This window comes from Schistocerca gregaria, chromosome 9 (assembly GCF_023897955.1).
Source record: "Schistocerca gregaria isolate iqSchGreg1 chromosome 9, iqSchGreg1.2, whole genome shotgun sequence".
Classification (NCBI taxonomy): domain Eukaryota; kingdom Metazoa; phylum Arthropoda; class Insecta; order Orthoptera; family Acrididae; genus Schistocerca; species Schistocerca gregaria.
The window spans coordinates 210,498,011-210,518,225 of NC_064928.1; the positions used below are offsets into that span (position 1 = coordinate 210,498,011).

Here is a 20,215-nt window from a genome sequence, read left to right on the forward strand (position 1 = left end):
TCATGGTTTCCATTTAATGAGGTACATATGTCATATGAAGCAGCTATTTGAGACTGACATAGGCTTACACTTGAAACTGGAACCACAACAGCACGAGAGCTGCTTGATGCAAAACTAGTGTGGCAGAATGACAGATTGTTAGGTTACTTCTGATAAACATTGACTGTTCCTGCCATTGAGTATGCTGTCAAGACAGGGAAAGTTCTGAGGAATGCTTTGACCACAGTATGGTTCTTAAAGAATGTTTGTAACTTGTTTTGTCTCATGACATCCAGAGCTCCAAGTATGCCACTTGGTGGCAGTAAAAAACAAATGTAAGCAGTCAGGTAGATATACCGATAAAAAGTGCCTATTTAGGCCTTTTGTACGAGATTGTGTGTTGTCCTTTACCACCACCTTTGTTCCTTGCTTGTTGTGCTTTCCTTTCATAATTTTGCTCTCCAAAAGTATTTATTTCCCGTACGTCACATAATACTCTAGGTACAGAAATAATATACATTATTTCATTACAAACTAGCTTTGTTAATGAGTATATTCTTTCACAAATTGGGAAGAAACAAGTCAAAATCTAGAATTATAGTCAGTATGTGCACAGGCTTTAAAAAGTATGAGTAATTTTCGGTAATCAGTGCTCATCTTTGGACAGTGTAACATGTTTTTCTATGTCAGATCGCGATCTAGCAGTTCAAAATGGAAAACATAATCGACATTTTATCAAAAGGCAGAGAAAATAGTTGATGCAGTATACTAGGAAGTCTTCCTGCTTTGGTTAGTTAGATGTAAGAAGGCTACCGTTACTGATTTTTGTATTATTAGTATGTATAATGCATTTGTGTCCCACATTACACTGTTGCCCAAAACTCCTTTGTCAAAAATGTTACGTTAATATTACATCACTGTATACAGTAATAAACTTTGTACCTTGATAATAAATGACACTGAATACTGTGCTCTAAAAAAATAAAGGTATTGCAGTTGAACATGTTGCTAGTTTAAAGTCATGGTGGTTGTGCTGGCGTATGGTTATCGCTAAATTTTTTAAAATTGTCAAAACTTTAGAAATAAGATGTGTCTGCAGCTTTAAATTTTCCTTGTAGCAATGATATTTTGCAATCTAATATTTGTTACTCTCTATATTTGAGGAATCAGTAGTACCCTACAGATACTTGCAGCAATACAAACTATTTGAGCTTGCTGAAGTTCTAGTAAGTAGAACTACAAAACCTGGCACTGTGAAGTTAATCATGATGAAAACTAGGAAGAAAAATATTGTCACATTATGCTACTATTTTTGTTGCTGGAAATCCAGATGTTTGGTTCAAACCTGGTGCACTACCATATCAATACATTCAGCCACTGGGTTGCATTATAAGGCAGTGTAGTGTAGTGTGCTGGAGCTCGTAATGACTTGATAGCTGCGAATTATGTGACGTTAGTATTAATGCAAACATTTTGTTATAAAATTTTCACTTTATGGGGTTAATTAATTGGGCAGACAAGGGTACACAATGTCAGCCAATGAGTAGGATCGGCATTAATTATTTGCTTCATGACCAGTTGTTGCCATCATCAGCACAGTTCGCCACCTCTGCCTTAAGAAAAATTTTACCCGACAGTTAAGATGGCTCTTATTTTAAAAACAGCCAAATACATTGTTGCAACCCATGGGTACATACCACAATGGGACACAGTATGGTCGCCCTGAAAAGCAGACCATACCACAGTAGTCAGAGCTTGATTGCGATAGTTGGCGACATTGAAGTGAAGTTTAGTCACTGATTTCAGCCAAGGTGAAGCATGCAGTTTTATTCTGTCTTGTTATCTGGAAGTGTGAAGACTTATCGAGGGAACATGGGCGAGTTAGTAAATCTTGGTGAGCTGAAGAATTATCAGTGAGAACAAAAAGAGGGCGATTGGCTAACATAGGAAAATAGTGTACTCACAGCATTTTACTGTGGATTGGTTGTAGTTTTACACTTTCGGGTACATGGATGCTGTTTTGTTCACGATCTATGGTGACTAGATAATTCTGTGTCAATATCTCTCTCTCTCTCCATAGCAAACTAGTGTTCATGTGTTAGCTACTAGATGTATAAATGTTAGCCTCAACTTAGTTAGAAAAAGTGAATATATCTAAATGGGCACTGATGCATCTTTAGATGTTTGAGTTGTAAAGCCTATGTCACATGGATTTTATAACTATGCTTCAATTGGTATTGCAATAATATTGTATTGTTATTTATTGAGCATTTATTTTATCATATACAGTGATTAGCAATTGACATCTTACATTGAGTTTGTAATTATACAGTAAATTAATAACATAGGACTACAGTGGTAAACCCTAAATAAATTACCGGGTGATGAAGTCAGTATAAATTTGGAAACTGAATACATCATGGAATAATGTAGGTAGAGAGGTGCAAATCGACACTCATGCTTGAAATGACATGGGTTTTATTAGAACCAAAAAATACAAAACTTCTAAAAATTTCTGACAAATGGCACTTATATGATCAGAATAGCAATAATTAGCATAACAAAGTAAGACAAAGCAAAGATATTCTTTACAGGAAATGCTCAATATGTCCATCATTCCTCAACAATAGCTGTAGTCGAGGAATAATGCTGTCAACAGCACTGGAAAGCATGTTCGGAGTTATGGTGAGGCATTTGCGTCGGATGTTGTCTTTCAGCTGAACTAGAGATGTCAGTCAATCACAATACACTTGCCACTTCAGGTAACCCCAAAGCCAATAATCGCACAGACTGAGGTCAGGGGACCTGTGAGGCCAAGCATGACAAAAGTGATGGCCGAGCACAGGATCACCAAACGACGTGCGCAAGAGATCTTTCACGCGTCTAGCAATATGGGGTTGAGTGCCATCCTGTATAGACATCGTACGTTCCAGCAGGTGAATATCAGCCAGGCCGGGGATGATGCGATTCTGTAACATATCCCAGTACCTCGCACCAGCCACGGTAGCAGTTACAAAACCAGAATCGTGTAATTCCTCAAAGAGAAAGGCCCAATAACGATAGATGTGGTAAATCCAACGCATACCGTGACTTTCTCGTTGTGCAATTGAGTTTCCATGACTGTGTCCCTCGCCATATTAGGAACTATAACACTGTGTCCGTAAGTAACTGTGCAAGTGTATTTACAAACAAATGCACTCAGTGCATACAATGTCAAAATAGTAAGTATGGTTAAGTTTCAATAAAAATGTGAATGTTTACTCGCCTTTGCAAAAATGACAATAACAGCCTTGCCAACAATGTGACTGCTGGTACAACACTGAATGTTTCATAAATGAAGCATGCTTTGTTGCTTCATGATAATGTTTTTTTCTTTTAGTTGGGCAACTGCGATGCAGTAGACAATCCGGAGGCGCTGGAATTTCAGAGGTATGGAATGGTCATGGGAAGGGGATTAGTGATTAATCATTAAGCACTGGTGTCAGCTAACAATTTTAGTAAAAGCACTTACCTAGGACGGGACTAGACATTGCATGTCTATGTATATAACCTATCCATATTTGATAGCTGGTTCCTCTGTGCATTAAAATTCAATTACAAACATAGTACATCCCTAAATTTATTTTAATCCATTAGATGCTTTGCTCAGTCAACTTTCATTACTAATGTGATGCTCAGTTGATTTATTCTGGGAAACTGATAAATTATCCAGAATTTTTCAATTTCAACTTCGATAGAATGTTTTCATGAATTATTGGTAGATAATACTTTGGAACTGATGGGGCATACTGACAGTCCTTTAAATCTTTCATTTAGTTTTCTCCACATCCTCAAATTTGAGACATTTCTCAGACTTCATCAGATAGGTTGACCTTCCAGAGAGACTGTACTAGGATATTGATGTTCATAAAGTCATAAAATACATACTCCACCCCACCTGGAGTGCTGCTTGGTTTTAGAATGCAGCTTGTTATTGCAATATAATTATGGGTTTTTGTATGCTGTTGCAGCCTGTTTACACTGAGTAAACATCTGTACATGCATGTCAAAAATGTACATAAAGCTCAGCCAAATATACGAGTAAGTGCAGCAAAGATGACTTTTGCTTTTCAAGCATTTTTTTCTGTTTACCTTATTAAAGGAAATGGTTGTGTTCCACATAATACAATATATGAAACATTTCATAATGGGTTTAATGCATTTGTAAGAGTTTAGTTTCATTAACTGGCTACGAACATTAGCAAGTTTACTGGTATTTTCTAGTTCAGCCTTTATAACCATATTATAAATTTAATATGGCTGAAAAGTGCAGCAGTAGCTCTTTTAAGTATTTGTGGCCATTGTGTAGTATAATAGTTCAGTGAATGAAGTAATGTACTGTGCCAGGAAAGATTTATAAATGGTACAATTGCTGTTTTAGGCTTGGTCCTGACGTCTGAAGGAAATCGACCCCCTAGAATCAGTGTCGCACCAGGTAAGTTATGTGCACACATAATGGGCGTATTGATGACTACTTCAAAACTTTGAAAATGCAATGATTTATTCATTTAACTTGGGCATGGATTTGGTGTCATTTTATAGGCAAATGATTTACCTTACACTTCCATAGGCCCAATGTGACTCTTTGGGTACACAGCACACACTCCACCTCAAGCAGAGGTCTTGGCAATGTGACCACAGTGTCCCATATGACTTGTTCAGTTGCAGGGTATTCTGACTCAGAAATACAGTAGAGATGTCGAGGAATGTTCATGGGTTTTTCACTGATGCAAATTCTACTTTTCATTTATTTTACCACTTGCATGAGAAGTGGACTACACAGTAAAGATAGCCTTTCCATTGTATCTTTCATCCAAATTGTTACACTACCACACGAGATCCTTTAATCAATCAAGAGCAGCGATGGGTGCTCTTTTTGTTACGAAATTCTATGTCCATTTGATAAACAACTTCTGCTTCCTGCAAGTACCTATTAGTAATTTTTCTTTTTCTTTTAGTTCAACTGTGATGGTGCAGCAGTCAACATTACATCCAGATGAATCTGAATTATGAAGGTAGGGAATAGGCATATCCAGTGGACCAGCATCACTGTAAATCTTTGTGCACAAGTGTCAGTTTGGCTGTGATCCAAAGTAGAATGTGAAGCTAATTATTTTACATATAGATATTTGACTGGCTGCAGTGTTTCTACAAAACTAGCATACACAGAAAAATTCCCAGTTATGAATATAATTCACACATCTCCACCTTTTCCCCCTCAGTCCCCACTTGAGCTTTCTGAGCTTTACGATGCTGCAAAGTTTTTCTTTTGATTATAAATCTGGGGGGGATTTCTCTTGTGACACTTCTGGCATGACTGCTGTGACAACACAGAGTATGCAGGCGCACGTGTGCATGCACATTTGTGTTTTTCTTTTAGTTTGGCTACTGTGATGGTGCTGGAGTCGACATTGAATCCAGAGGTACCAGAATTTCAAAGGTATGGAATGGGCATGTTTAATGAAATTGGCGATAAATCTTTTTGCCGATGTCAGCCGACAATGAGTAAATGCATTTATGATGTTACTGGAAATTGAATTTCACATTTGATAGGCTGTTTCTGTGGAACACAATATAAAAAATTGTGCCCTCAAATTAATTTACTCACTTTGGAGGCTTTGCTCAGTCCTTTTTCCTTACTGGCATGACACTTACGGGGTTTGTTCTGGGAAACCATGATAAAATGTCTAGAATTTATCAGGTTGCACTTTGATAGAATGCTTTCATGGATTATTGACAGAATAGTTTCGAATTGATGGGACATATCGACAGTCCTTTGGATCTTCCCTTTAGTGCTCTCTGCACCCTCTAATTTGACAAATATTTGTTTCACAGGTTTAATAAGATAGATTGACCTTATAAAGACACTGCACTCAGATATTGATGTTCATGACATCACCGATCCAGCTCCTTCCCTGTTTCCATTCCAGCACTACACAGCCCTCATTTCACCGCCACACCCAGTCTTAATTTCTTTTATTTTTATTTCTCTCCTTTCTGCTACTTACCCCCCCCCCCCCCTCCCTCCACACCTTCTCTCCTACCCTCCATCTAAACTGCAAAGGCCTTAATGGCAGAAAGCTATGGTTGTGTCAATCTTATTGTGCCTATTGCGACTCAGCATCTACGCTAAATGGCAAGTAGCAACTTCCCTTCTCTCGTATTGTTACAGTCCATCCTGGATTTTTCATTGTTTCACTTCATGTTTGTTCATTAACAGCGTAGTTAGTGAAGTTCGGCTGATTGTCGACAATGTCGTACAGAGCGAAGCAATTGTTACAGCACATCATTTGGAATTAAGCGTGTAAGGGACTGCTGGGGCACACATCCTGTCCGCTGTAACAGCGATGGCGTGTTGGGGTGGCACCCGCGCGGCTGCAAACTGCGCCGAACCATTCAGCAATATCAGTGTGTTGCAGTTGTTTCCTGTGACCGGCTGGCTGGCAGCATGGCACCCATTTCTGTTTCTCTGCACGGCTCCCATTAAAACGCCTGAAACAAATATTCCACAATGGTGTACTGGCTTTAAGGGTACAGGTTATTAGCTGTGGAAGAAGATGCAACTTGGTTAAAAGCATTTATTGTTCAGTAAGCTGATTTTTCGCTGTTCTGAGAATTTTTTGGCGTGATAACGGGTTTATTGTGGCTTCACAACTGAATTGCACTGTGACTGCTACTTAGGGTATGTCACACACACGTACTACACACTTACATTTGTTCTTATGGTCGATGCACTGCCCGAGCATCTCAACACACAAAATGCTACACATCACACACTAAATGTTTGTCGAGCGAAATTTGTTTTAATTGACTCCGAACGGATCACTATCTACTATTTTTATACAGTCAATTTACTGTTCACTGAGCACTGCACTATGACCATCACTCAACAGTTGACTTATCCTGACATATTGGTGCAGATTCAAGCGTCATTTTCTGTCCCTGCTACACAGAATATTCTGTCCTCCCCTAGATTGTTTATGCACACAGTTTGTTTTTAATGCATATGAACTGTTCCTGACAATCACTCTTCTATATTGAGTTCACTGTGTTTACCACATTCATTACACACTTTTAGTATTGTTACTAGGCATATATGACTTTTTTGTAATTGTTTGAATGATTTGTGATTTTTGCTACATAGTTTTCTTTTCCTTTTTCGGTGTAGCTTGCCAGGTTATCACCCACCTAGCAAACAGATTTTACCATGTGCATGACAGCTGGACTTCGGCATATTGCTCAATAAATACTTCATTTACTACTAGAATTTTTAAAAAAATGATTTGTCCTACCGGACTCCAGTGTAGTTTCTGCGTAGACTCTTGATTCGTGTACTGCGTAATTAATATTCAAAGACCTGCACCAAGTACACAGGCTTCAATTGAAGCATTGTTACATACAAAGTGTAGGTTACACGAAACAGGTCTGTCTTTGAATATTGCTTCAGTGCCTTTCTCTGATCGCATTACTCCACATAATTATTTTGTACTGCAGTCATTTTTTCCAGTAGAGACCCTCTCAGGGTTCCTTAATTCGAACACAGTTACACCTATTACATTACTATATGAAATCGCATAATTAATTGTACATACTACCTACAAATGAAAAATGATTCAAGAAATTATTCATTACTTTGTCAAAATAATTGTTCATTCCTTGGTGAGCATATAGTATTTTACAGACACTAATTGTCTGTTAACAAAATCTTCAATTTGCATGTTATTGCCTAGTTTATTGAGTCTATTTTCATGCTGTGTTTACCTATTACATGTCTTTCTCAAAATTTTGAATACACACAAATTCTTTCTTAAAACTAACATACTTATACGCTAAAACACAATTGAAATCATCTTACTGCTACTATTTACATCTGACAGGTCATTGAATAAATAATTTCACATCTTTACGTGGATAGAATCTTTATTTTCCCCATCTGGGGGTGTGCTAACAAACAGCTACATTCGTGCGGCACCTTTCCACTGTATTTCTGTTTGTTGGTTACACCTCTGTCGTACTTTTCTCTCTTCGCAGCAAAACTGGTGAAGTTGTCCCATACCTCTTCTCTTTTCCTCTCGTTTCCACCCTGGCTAGTAGTCTCAGGAAAGGCGTCAGCGATTCATTCTTTGTCATATAAATCCCTTTCAATATCTCTACTGGTGTGTATTCTGTACTTGATTTGGGCGCTAAATTATGTATTTTTACAAATTTAGGTACCCACTCAGGTCATTCTGTGTGTCGGTTTGCAATGTAAATTCTAAGGAACTCATTCAATTCTCTGAATGTTCTTTTGACTAAACTTTCTTCTGGATGAACCCGGATACCAGAACATGCTGTATACCTTGTTCCTGTAGATAATTTTTCCAAGTGTGACCCGTGAAGTAAGTGGCATCGTCAGCTATGGTTTCAGGTTTCCCCACTTGAGGCAAGTATTGTTGATTGATCCATTCGACTATGCTTTTGGCAGTAGCTGATTTCATACAATAAATTGTCAAGTATGTGGAAAAAATATACAGTGCCAGTATATATTTCGTACCTCCTCTGGCCATGGGATAGGGATCTGCTATATCCAACGATACTAACTGAAGCGGCTGGAGTGGAACAAGACTAAAGGAGAACCTTATATCTGGAAATAAAAACCACTTTCACAGAGGAAACTGAGGAGCAGATCAACCATCCATGGATTGTCTGCTAATATTAAATTTAAGGAAGCAGGAAGACAATACTTAGCACAGAGGGTCGTAAGAAGGGGACATGCCACCAATAAGAGATATCGTCAGTCTGACACCACAACCACATTTTGGGGGTGGGTCATCACATAGTGGGAAACAGTGGGTGAGCCATGTATGGCCGATATGTAAAAGGCATGAAACAGTGGATTCCTTCTGAGAGGGGTGGAAAGAAGTGCCCCAAAATGCAGTAGACTCCTTGATTGTGCAGAGTTTACTACTATGAGCGGTAGCACTCCAGATGGCATTCCACTGTTGGGCAAAGAGATTTGACGTAGATCTGCATATCCACAGCTGGAATCGTGAAAGGAAATGGGGTAAAGTATCTGCTTTTCTAGCCAAATGGTCAGCCAATTCATTCTGTGGACTTGGGACACACAATGATGACTGAACAGGTGACAAGGGCTGAGAGGTGGTCATGGATGGCAGAGACCAAGGGGTGATGAGAGCAGCATTGTTCAATAGCCTGCAGGCTGCTCAAGGAGTCAGAACAAACTAAAACACTATGGAAGGAGGCCTGAGAGACAAAAAGGGAGGGCACTGAATGGCTAGAAGCTCTGCTGTAAATAAACTACATGATCCTGGCAACAAGTGATGCTCTAAGCCGGTGGGGGATGTGAAAGCATATCCCACCTTATGAGTAGTCTTGAACCATCTGTGTAAAAGATAGTAGCAACCTGGAACTCTGCAAGGACTTCACATACAAGACACCTGTATACCACAGGAGCAACAGAGACCTTAGGACCCTGGAAGAGATTGGCCCTAATCCGTGGTCTAGGCTCTGTCCAAGGGGGGAGGGATATGGGAGGAAAGACACGGGGTGCAGTCCAGTGAGCTCAGAGAGATCCTGGCAAGGGATAGTGAGACGTATGCCAACCGGCAATCCCACCTGTGGGCGGGTGTTAGGAGGGAGAGATCCCTCATTGGCAAAGAGCACAGGGCACACAGGATGGTCAGGGAATTGACGAATGGTGACTGTGTAAGAAACAGTTGGTTCGGTCGGATGTGTGGAGGGGTATCCCTGCTTCTGTGAGGAGACTAACAACAGGACTATGTGAAAAAAGCGCTAATAGCCAGACGCACCCGTCAATGATGGACAGGGTCATGGAGTTTCGAAGTGGAAGGAGCTGCTGAACCATAAACCTGACTGCCATAATTTGAGTCTGGATAAAAATAGAGCACTGTGAAGATGGAGAAGAGTGAAACAGTCTGCATCCCAAGACATGTGGGTTGGTTGGGGTTTAATGGACCGAACAGCAAGGTCATCAGTTCCTTATTTCAAATGTGGTCCATTCCAATAGTGTGACATCTCAGAAATATCAGAACAATAAAAGGGAAAAGGCTAAAAAATCTAAAAGGGCAGTCATGTTGTCAATGGTAAAAACAAAATGATGTAAGTCAGCAAGAGAGCAAACCTAACACTATGCTGAAGCAGCAGAAGCAAGATCATCTGTAATGTAAAAGGTGCAACCGCTAGAATGTAGACATACGTATGGGAAAAGGAGACTAACCAATCCTAAAAAAAATTATGAAAATGGAGTAAAAGGGAAGAAAAGAGGATCTCGGTCAGGGAGGGGAGACTGGAATCTCCCAACACTTCTTACAGTGGGAGATACCCCAACACTCACTGCCCTGCCCCAACACCAGAGAGAAATTAAAAACCTTAAAACTGAGAATAAAAACCACTTTCCCGGAGGAAACCGAGAACCAGGTCAACCATCCAGGAATCGTCAGCCAACATCAAAGGTAAAGTGCGGGGAGAGTCTGTACTTGGCACACAGAGCTAAAAGAAGGGGCATTCAACTAAAATGTGGGCTACTGACAAAGGCTCCACAACCAGAAAGTGGGGGTGGCTCATCACGCAAAAGAAAACCATGGGTCAGCCTGGTATGGCCAATGTGAAGACGACGTGTGGTGAAGTCCTTTCGGGAGAGGCGAAAGGAAGAATGCCACAGGCCTGGTGACACCTCAATTGCACAAAGTTTATTAGACAGGGAAGTAGCCTCCCAAGAGTTGGCCCATGATTGTGCAAAGTGGGATTACAGGGGTTACAGAAAACGAGGGATAAGTGACTGCTCTCCCAGCCAAACAATCAGCGAGCTGATTACCCGGGATACTGAAACGGCCAGGGACCCAAAGGAAGCCAACGGAACAAGCAGCATGGTGAATATCAGCGAGATGGTCATGGATGGCAGTGACCAAGGGATGCCGCGAAAAACACCAGTCAACAGCCAGAAGGCCACTCATTGAGTCCGTACATAACAAAACACGGTTGTGTGGGGACTGTTTAATGAAGGTAAGGACCTGGGAAATTGCCATCAATTCCGCAGTAAACATCCCACATTTAAGTGGCAGCAGATGATTTTCGGTTCCAACTTGGAACATGAAGGAATATCCCACATGATCAGCAGATTTAGAGCCATCAGTGTAAAAAACAACAGCATCCCCAAACTCACATAAAATTCGGCGGAAAAAAGAATGGAACACCATCGGGGGGATGGACTCTTTCGGACCTTAGTGGAGATCCATTCCAATTCGAGACCAAGGAACTAACGGGGGGGGGGGGGGGGGGGGGTGTCTAGGAATACAGGGCAAAGAAGCAAGCTGAAAATCACGGCAAAGAGAGACAAGGCGGAGCCCAACAGGTAAACCCACCCTCGGGCGGTAATCAGGTGGGTGACGTCCATGGTCTTTGAACAAGATAGACTAGGAAGGTTGAGTGGGAAAGGAACAGACAGCGAGTGCATAAGACACCAGAAGCTGGGACTGTCAAACAGAAAGGGAGGGAGATTCCAGCTTCAACCAGGAGACTATCAACACGGCTAGTAGGCAAGAAACCTGTGGCCGAACGGATACCGCGGTGGACTGGATCCAGCATGTGCAGTGTGGAAGGAGCAGCCAAACCATAAACTTGACAACCATAGTCCAAGCGAGACAGAACTAGAGCACGATAAAGACTGAGAAGGAGGAAGTGGTCCGCACCCCAAGAGGAGTGGGCAAGGAAGCGAAGGACATTGAGTTTACGGCAACATCCTACCTTCCGAAGTCTGATATGGGGCAGCCAAGTGAGCTGCTTGTTGAAAAGAAGACCCACAGGCAGTCTTTGTGCATTGAGATAGAACTCTGGATCAGGGTGGATCGTATTACGGTGACAGAAGTGGACTACCCACGATTTTAAAGGAGAGAATTGAAATCCATGCGAGAGGATCCATGCAGAGGCACACCATATAGCTCCCTGGAGCTGCCACTCTGCAGAGGCCATTGAAGAGGAACTAACCCAAATGCAGAAATCTTCAACATACAGTGCAGGGGTGACCAAAAGGGACCGACAGAGGCCATAAGTCCATTGACAGCAATGAGGAAAAAGATACTCAGGACAGAACCCTCTAGGATGCCTGTCTCCTGGGTCCGTAGAGAACTACAAATAGTATGAACCCGAACTCTGAATGACCGATGGAACAGGCACTGACAGATAAAAATCTGGAGTGGGCCCCGAGGACCCCACTGATGAAGGGTAAGAAAGATGTGATGGCGCCAGGCCTTGTGTAGGTCAAAAAAATACTGCAACCAAATGGCAGCACTGGGAAAAAGCCTGCCGAACTGCAGATTCCAAGCGAAGTAAATGGTCGATTGGAAACCATCTCTCGGAAGCCACACTGGTAAGGGGACAATATATCCCGAGATTCGAGGACCCAATTGAGCCGACTGGCTACCATCTGTTCAAGTAACTTACGAACAACATTGGTCAGACTATTTGGCCGATAGCTGTCAACAAATAGGGAGTTCTAAATGGGCTTAAGGACAGGAACCACAATGCTATCCCTCCACTGAGAAGGGAAGTCACCCTGGAGCCAGATACACTTAAACACCTGGAGAAGATGTTGCCGTTGTGGAGCACTGAGATGTTGAAGCAGTTGGTTATGAATGGAGTCTGGGCCAGGGGCCGTATCATGAGAAAAAGAAAGTGCAGAAAGAAATTCCCATTCAGTAAAAGGTTCGCTGTAAGATTGTGACTCACAAGGGGTAAAACATAAGGTGGAAGCTTCGGCCCTCTGTTTCCGGTGGAGGAAAGCAGCCGGATAGGAAGCTGATGCTGATGCCATTGCAAAATATGTCGCAAGATGTTCTGCGAGAATCAACGGGTCCGTACAAAGGCCATCTGGGAGGTGAAGGCCGGGAAGGGTGGACTGCCGATGGCAACCTTGGAAAGAGCGAAGTTTAGCCCAACATATCCACTTGCTCTGTTTGATTAAATAACGGGCTTTAGCACGAAGGCGCTTAAAGGTAATAAGGCTGGCAATGGATGAGTGCCTCTTAAGGTGTTGCAAAGCTCGACGGGAATCACGGACGGCAATGGCAATGGCAATGGCTGTACACCACGGGACTTGTCGGCCACTAAATGGTCCAGAATAGTGTGGTACAGCAAGGCTAGTAGTGCGAACAATTGCATCAGACGCACCACGGTGGACATGATCAATACAGCCCGACAAAGAGGGAGAGAACACTACTTGTGCAGCATAGAGAGACCACTCAGCGCATTGGAAAGACCGACGCAGTAACCTGCCCATCGGGGAGCGGTAAGGGAGAAAGAATCAACGGGAAATGGTCACTATCACAAAGGTCATTGTGTGGCAACCAGTGTAATGAAGGGAGTGGAGAGGGAGAAGAAAACAAGATCTATGGCAGAAAAGGTACCATGACCGGCACTGAAATGAGTAGGGGAGCCAGCATTAAGAAGGCACAAGTTGTGGTCTGCAATAAACTGATCTTAAAGAATATCTCGTGTAGATGGAAATGCACTGCCCACAAGGGATGATGAGCATTAAAATCCCAGGAATGAGGAAGGGGGGATGAAGTTGCTGAAGAAGGGCAAGTCAAGGGAGCAGGTGTAAGAGTCCTGTCAGGAGGGAGATAAAGATTGCAAACTGTGACCGAGTCCAGGTGGACCCTAACGGCGACCGCTTCCAATGTAGTTTGAAGAGGAATCCGCATGCTAGCAATGTCTGTAAGGACCAAAGTACAAATGACACCAGAAGCCGGCAGGGGTCCGACCCAATTTCGACAGAAAACACAGAACCCACAGATGGTCGGTGAGTGATCAGTAAAATGAGATTCCTGCAGATCCATACAAGCTGCAGAGTAAGATGAAATAAAGGATTTCAATTCTAGAAGGTGATTAGTATCCATTACAATTCCATTGGATAACCACAGAACAATGATTTAAATGGGGTTGAACAGGCTAAAGCCAGTCATACCGCTGGGTCACCGCCCATCAACAAGTAGGGAGGTGACATCCATGAATGACACGTCAGAATCTGGTGGTGAAGGCAGGGATGGGACTTCTGGTACACCAGAGGCTCTTTCTCCCGGGACTTATGTTTCTTCTTCTTTCCTGATTGAGATCGAGGAGGGCTGTGTGGCATAAGGAGCCAGCTGCAGCAAGATTGGGAACAGAAAGAGATCAGGCGACGTGGGGGCCTACAGACGCCGGTTCTCGCGTGGCAGCAGACCTTTGGCCTGGAATGGGGGCACCCTTGACCAGCAAACACCGAAGGATTGGGGTAAGGAAAGGGGAGGAAGGGGTGAAAATTTAACTAAAGCCTAACCAGATGCCATGGACACATGGTGAAGACGTGTATACTTCTTACAAGCCTGTGTGTAGGTTAAACAATCAAGGGACTTATACTCCTGTTTCTTCTTTTCCTTCTTTTATACTGGGCGATCTGGTGAAAGTGGAGAATGATTGCCATGACAATTAACACATACAGGAGGGGGAACACAGGGACTCCCCTCATGGAGTGGATGTCCAGTCACCACAGAGACAGGCCTGCAAACAGCTGGAAGACATGTGTCCAAAACGCAAGCACTTAAAACACTTCATAGGAGGTCGGATGTACGGCTTCACATCACATCACTAAACCATAATCTTTACTTTATCAGGGAGGGTATCCCTCCAAAGGCCAGGATAAAGGCACCAGTATCAATATGATTGTCGTTAGTACCCTTCTGAACACGCCGAACAAAGTGAACACTCTGCCGCCCGAGATTGTCCCGAAGTTCCTCATCAGTTTGAAGGATGAGGTCCCTGTGAAAAATGGTTGGTTGGTTGGTTGATTGGGGTTGAAGGGACCAAACAGCAAGGTCATCAGTCCCTTGTTACAAAGGCAGTCAGTTCCGACAGAGGGACAGCTCAGAAGAGTCAAAAACGATAAAAGGTAAAAGGTAAAAGGCTAAAAAAGTGCAGTTGTGTCGTCAATGATAAAAACACAAGGAGGGAAGTCAGTAAATGGGCAACCTCAAGAGAGGAAATATCCCACCTGTGATGCAGTACAAGCAAGACCACATGCTATTTAAAAGCGTTCAACTGCCAGAGTGTAAAAGGGCGGATTGTAGAAGGGATTAAACAAACCTAAAAGGCGATAAAAACAGTAAAAGGGAAAAAAGAAGGAACATGGCCAGGGAGGGGAGTCAGGAATCTCCAAGCACAGCCTACAGTGGGAGACATCCCAACCCTCACCGCCCTGCCCCTACTCCAGAGGGAGATGAAAATCCTTAAAACTGAGAATAAAAACCACTTTCACGGAGGAAACTGAGAACCAGTTCAACCATCCGGGAATCGTCTGCTAATATTAAGGGTAAAGTGCAGGGAAGTCTGTACTTAGTACGCAAAGCTAAAAGAAGGGGGCATTCCACCAAAATGTGGGCCACTGACTGGAAAGCTCCACAACCACAAAGTGGGGGTGGCTCACCATGCAAAAGAAAACCATGGGTCAGCCTGGTATGGCCGATGCGAAGACGACAGAGGGTGGTTGAGTCCTTTCGCGAGAGGCGTAAGGAAGAACGCCATGGGACAGGTGTCACCTTAATCGCACGAAGTTTATTAGACAAGGAGGTAGCCTCCCAGGATGTGGCCCATGATTGCGCAAAGTGGGATTTGAGATGAAGCCGTAAATCCGCCACAGGAGGGGTGACAGGGAATGGGGGATAAGTGACTGCTCCCCCAGCCAAACGATCAGCAAGCTCATTTCCTTGGATGCCCACATGGCCAGGGACCCAAAGGAAGCTAACAGAACAAGCAGCATGGTGGAGATCAGCGAGATGGTCATGGATGGAGGAGACCAAGGGATGACGGGAGAAACACTGGTCAAGTGCCTGAAGGCCACTCATTGAGTCTGTACATAACAAAACGCGATTGAGCTTGGACTGTTTAATAAAGGCCAGGGCCCGGGAGACCACCATCAATTCCGCAGTGAACACCCCACATGCATTTGGCAGAAGATGATTTTCCATGCCTACAGAGGAGGTGAAGGCATAGCCCACACGATCAGCAGATTTAGAGCCATCAGTGTAAAAAACAACAGCATCCCGAAACTCAGATAAAATGCGGCAGAAAAAACAACGGAACACCATCGGGGGAACGGAATCTTTCGGACCTCGGCAGAGATCCATCCGAACTCGGGGCCGAGGAACTAACCAAGGAGGTGTGTTGGGGAGGGAACGTGGGATACAGGAAAAGGAAGGAAGCTGAAAATCACGGCGAAGAGATGCTAGGCGGAGCCCAACCGGTAAACCCGCCCGAGGGCGGGAGTCAGGTGGACGACTTCCTTGGGCAGGGAACAGGATAGAATAGGAAGGATGAGTGGGAGAGGAACGGACAGCGATTGCATACGAAACCAGAAGCTGGGAGCGCCGAACGGAAAGGGGGGGGGATCCCAGCCTCAACCAGGAGACTATCAACAGGGCTAGTCGGGAAGGCACCGATGGCCAAACGGATACCACGATGGTGGACCGGATCCAAGAGGCGCAATGTAGAAGGGGCAGCTGAACCGTAAACTTGACAACCATAGTCCAAGCGAGACAACACTAAGGCCCGATAAAGGTGAAGGAGAGTGGAACGGTCAGCACCCCAAGAGGTGTGGGCAAGGAAGCGAAGGACGTTTAGTTTACGGAAACATCCTATCTTCAGGCGTCTGATATGAGGCAGCCAAGTGAGCTTGTTGTCTAAAAGAAGGCCAAGGAAACTAAACTATGGTCACAGGTAATCGTTGTGCATTGAGATAGAGCTCTGGATCGGGGTGGACTGTCACACGGCGACAAAAGTGGACCACTCGCGATTTTAAAGGAGAAAACTGAAATCCGTGTGAGATGGTCCATGCAGAGGCACGCCGTATAGCACCCTGGAGCTGCCGCTCTGCAGCGGCCATCGAAGAGGAACTAACCCAAATGCAGAAATCATCCACATACAGAGCAGGAGTGACCAAAGGACCGACGGAGGCCACAAGTCCATCTATAGCAATGAGGAACAGAAGTACACTCAATACGGAACCCTGAGGGATGCCATTCTCCTGGGTTCGCGGAGAACTTAAAACTGTACCAACCCTAACCCTAAACGAACGATGAAACAAGAACTGGCGGATAAAAATCGGGAGTGGGCCCCGAAGACCCCACTCATGAAGTGTAAGTAAGATATGATGGCGCCAAGCCGTATCATAGGCCTTGCGAAGGTCGAAAAATACAGCAACCAAATGGCGGCGCTGGGAAAAGGCCTGCCGAACTGCGGATTCCAAGCGAAGTAAATGATCGATCGGAGACTGTCCCTCTCGGAAGCCACACTGGTAAGGGGACAACAGACGCCGAGATTCGAGGACCCAAGTGAGCCGACGGGCTACCATCTGTTCAAGTAACTTACAAACAACGTTCGTCAGACTAATTGGCCGATAGCTGTCGACGAACAGGGGGTTCTTACCGGGCTTAATGACGGGAACCACGATGCTATCCCTCCATTGAGAAGGGAAGTCACCCTGGAGCCAAATACGGTTAAATACCCAGAGAAGATGTCGCTGTTGTGGAGCACTGAGATGTTGAAGCAGTTGGTTATGAATGGAGTCTGGGCCAGGGGCCGTATCATGAGAAGAGGAGAGTGCGGAAAGAAGTTCCCATTCAGTAAAAGTGTCGTTGTATGATTCTGACTGGCTGGGGGTAAAACATAAGGCGGAAGCTTCGGCCCGCTGTTTCTCGGGAAGGAAAGCAGCCGGATAGGAGGCTGATGCCGACGCTGTTGCAAAATGGGTCGCAAGGTGTTCCGCGAGAATCAATGGGTCCGTGCAAAGGCCATCCGGGAGGTGAAGACCCGGGAGGGTAGACTGCCGATGGCAACCTTGGAGAGAGCGAAGTGTAGCCCATACCCGCGACAGAGGGACAGCAGAACCGAGGGAAGAAACAAATCGTTCCCAACACATCCGTTTGCTCCGTTTGATTAAGTAACGGGCTTTTGCGCGAAGGCGTTTAAAGGTAATAATATTGGCAACGGATGGATGCCTCTTAAGGTGTTGCAAAGCTCGACGGCGATCACGGATGGCAACGGCAATGTCCGAACTCCACCAAGGGACCTGCCGGCGGCGAAATGGTCCAGATGAGCGCGGGATAGCAAGGCTAGCAGCGTGAACAATCGCGTCAGACATGTCACGTATGACATCATCAATACCATCCGACAATGAGGGAGAAAAAACGACCTGTGCAGTATACAGAGGCCAATTGGCACGTTGGAAGGACCAACGAGGTGATCTGTCCATGGGGGAGCGGGAAGGGAGCGAGAGAATCAACGGGAAGTGGTCACTATCGCAAAGGTCGTCGTGCGGTGACCATTGTAGGGAAGGGAGGAGGGAGGGAGAAGAGAGAGAAAGATCAATGGCAGAAAAGCTACTATGACCGGCACTGAAATGGGTTGGGGAGCCATCGTTAAGAAGGCACAAGTCGTGGTCGGTAATAAACTGGTCAATGAGATGACCCCGACTAGATGGAAATGCACTGCCCCACAAGGGATGATGTGCATTAAAATCGCCAAGTATAAGGAAGGGAGGAGGAAGTTGCTGAAGGAGGGCACTTAAGGAGGCAAGTGTAGGAGTTCTGTCAGGAGGGAGATACAGATTGCAAATTGTGACCCCAGAGTCCAGGTGGATCCTAACAGCAACTGCTTCCAATGTAGTTTGGAGAGGAATCCACGTGCTGGCAATGTCCGTTCGGATCAACGTGCAAACTCCGCCAGACGCCCGTAGGGGGCCGACCCGATTTCGACAGAAAGCACGGAAGCCACGGAGGGTTGGTGAGTGACCACCAGTAAAATGAGTTTCTTGTAGAACCACACAAGCCGCAGAGTAAAACGAAAGAAGGGATTGCAACTCCGGTAGGTGACGGTAATAGCCATTACAGTTCCATTGGATAGCCAAAGAACGATGAGTCAATTGTGGGGTGAACAGGCTAATGTCAGTCATGCCGGTGGGTCACCACCCGTCACCGACAAGGAGGGGGCGACATCCATGAATAACAGGTCAGAGTCAGGTTGTGAAGGTGGGGACGAGACCTCTGGCGACACCAGAGGTTCCTTGTCCCGGGACTTTTGCTTCTTCTTTCTTTCTGTTTGGGATCGTGGAGGGCTGTGCAACAAAATGGAGCCAGCCACAGCAAGATCGGGAACAGAAAGAGAGCGGGCGATCTGGGGGCCCGCAGACCGTGGTTCTCGTGGTGGCCGCGTGGCAGCAGACCTTTGGCCTGGAAGGTGCCGGGAAGGGGGATCCCGCGAGGGGCGCCCATGACCGGCAGACGCCGAAGAAGCAGGACACTTCTCCAGCCGGGGAGAGGAAGCGGTGCCCGGAGGGGATGGTGTGGGAACCGCAGGGGGAGGGGGGAGGAAAGGGGTTCGGGACTGGGGTAAGGAATGAGGAGGAGGGGGTGAAGATACTACTGAAGCATAACTAGTTGTCAGGGTCACTGGATGAAGGCGTGTATACTTTTTACGGGCCTCGGTATAGGTGAGACAATCAAGAGTCTTATACTCCTGTATCTTTTTCTCTTTCTGATACACTGGGCAATCCAGTCACCACAGTCACCACAGAGACAGGACTGCAAAAAGCTGGAAGACATGTGTCCAAAACGCAAGCACTTAAAACACTTCATAGGAGGTCAGATGTACGGCTTCACATCACATCACTAAACCATAATCTTTACTTTATCAGGGAGGGTATCCCTCCAAAGGCCAGGATAAAGGCACCAGTATCAATATGATTGACGTTAGTACCCTTCTGAACACGCCGAACAAAGTGAACACTGCCGCCCGAGATTGTCCCGAAGTTCCTCATCAGTTTGAAGGATGAGGTCCCTGTGAAAAATCACACCTTTAACCATATTTAGAGACTGGCGGGGGTAATGGACACAGGAATTGTGCTAAGATGGGTACAGGCACAAAGGGCCACAGACTGGGCAGCTAAAGCAGTTTTGATCAGCAACTAACCCGACCGCATCTTGCTCAGGGAGTTCACTTCGCCAAACTTGTCTTCAATGTGTTCCACAAAGCGGGGGAAAGGTTTCACCCCTAGCCGACAAGCCTGACCCTCTTCCCAGGGGGTAGCCATGGAAGGGAAGGCCAAAGGGGCAAGAGAAGCAACACTCAGAGAGACGGCTGCAGAAGAACGGCC

At 44.9% G+C, this 20,215-nt stretch overlaps 2 long non-coding RNA genes across 3 annotated transcripts in view; one reads left to right on the plus strand and one right to left on the minus strand.

The window, feature by feature from the left end:
• LOC126291928 (uncharacterized) overlaps positions 1–20,215 on the plus strand; it is a 220,732-nt gene that overhangs the window by 154,010 nt on the left and 46,507 nt on the right. The gene's annotated exons all lie outside the window — the stretch shown is intronic.
• The window catches only part of LOC126291927 (uncharacterized), a 185,194-nt gene continuing 170,329 nt past the window's right edge, over positions 5,351–20,215 (minus strand). The window contains exon 3 of the long non-coding RNA XR_007551922.1: positions 5,351–6,510. This is a non-coding gene — a long non-coding RNA (uncharacterized LOC126291927). The remainder of the gene's footprint in view (positions 6,511–20,215) is intronic.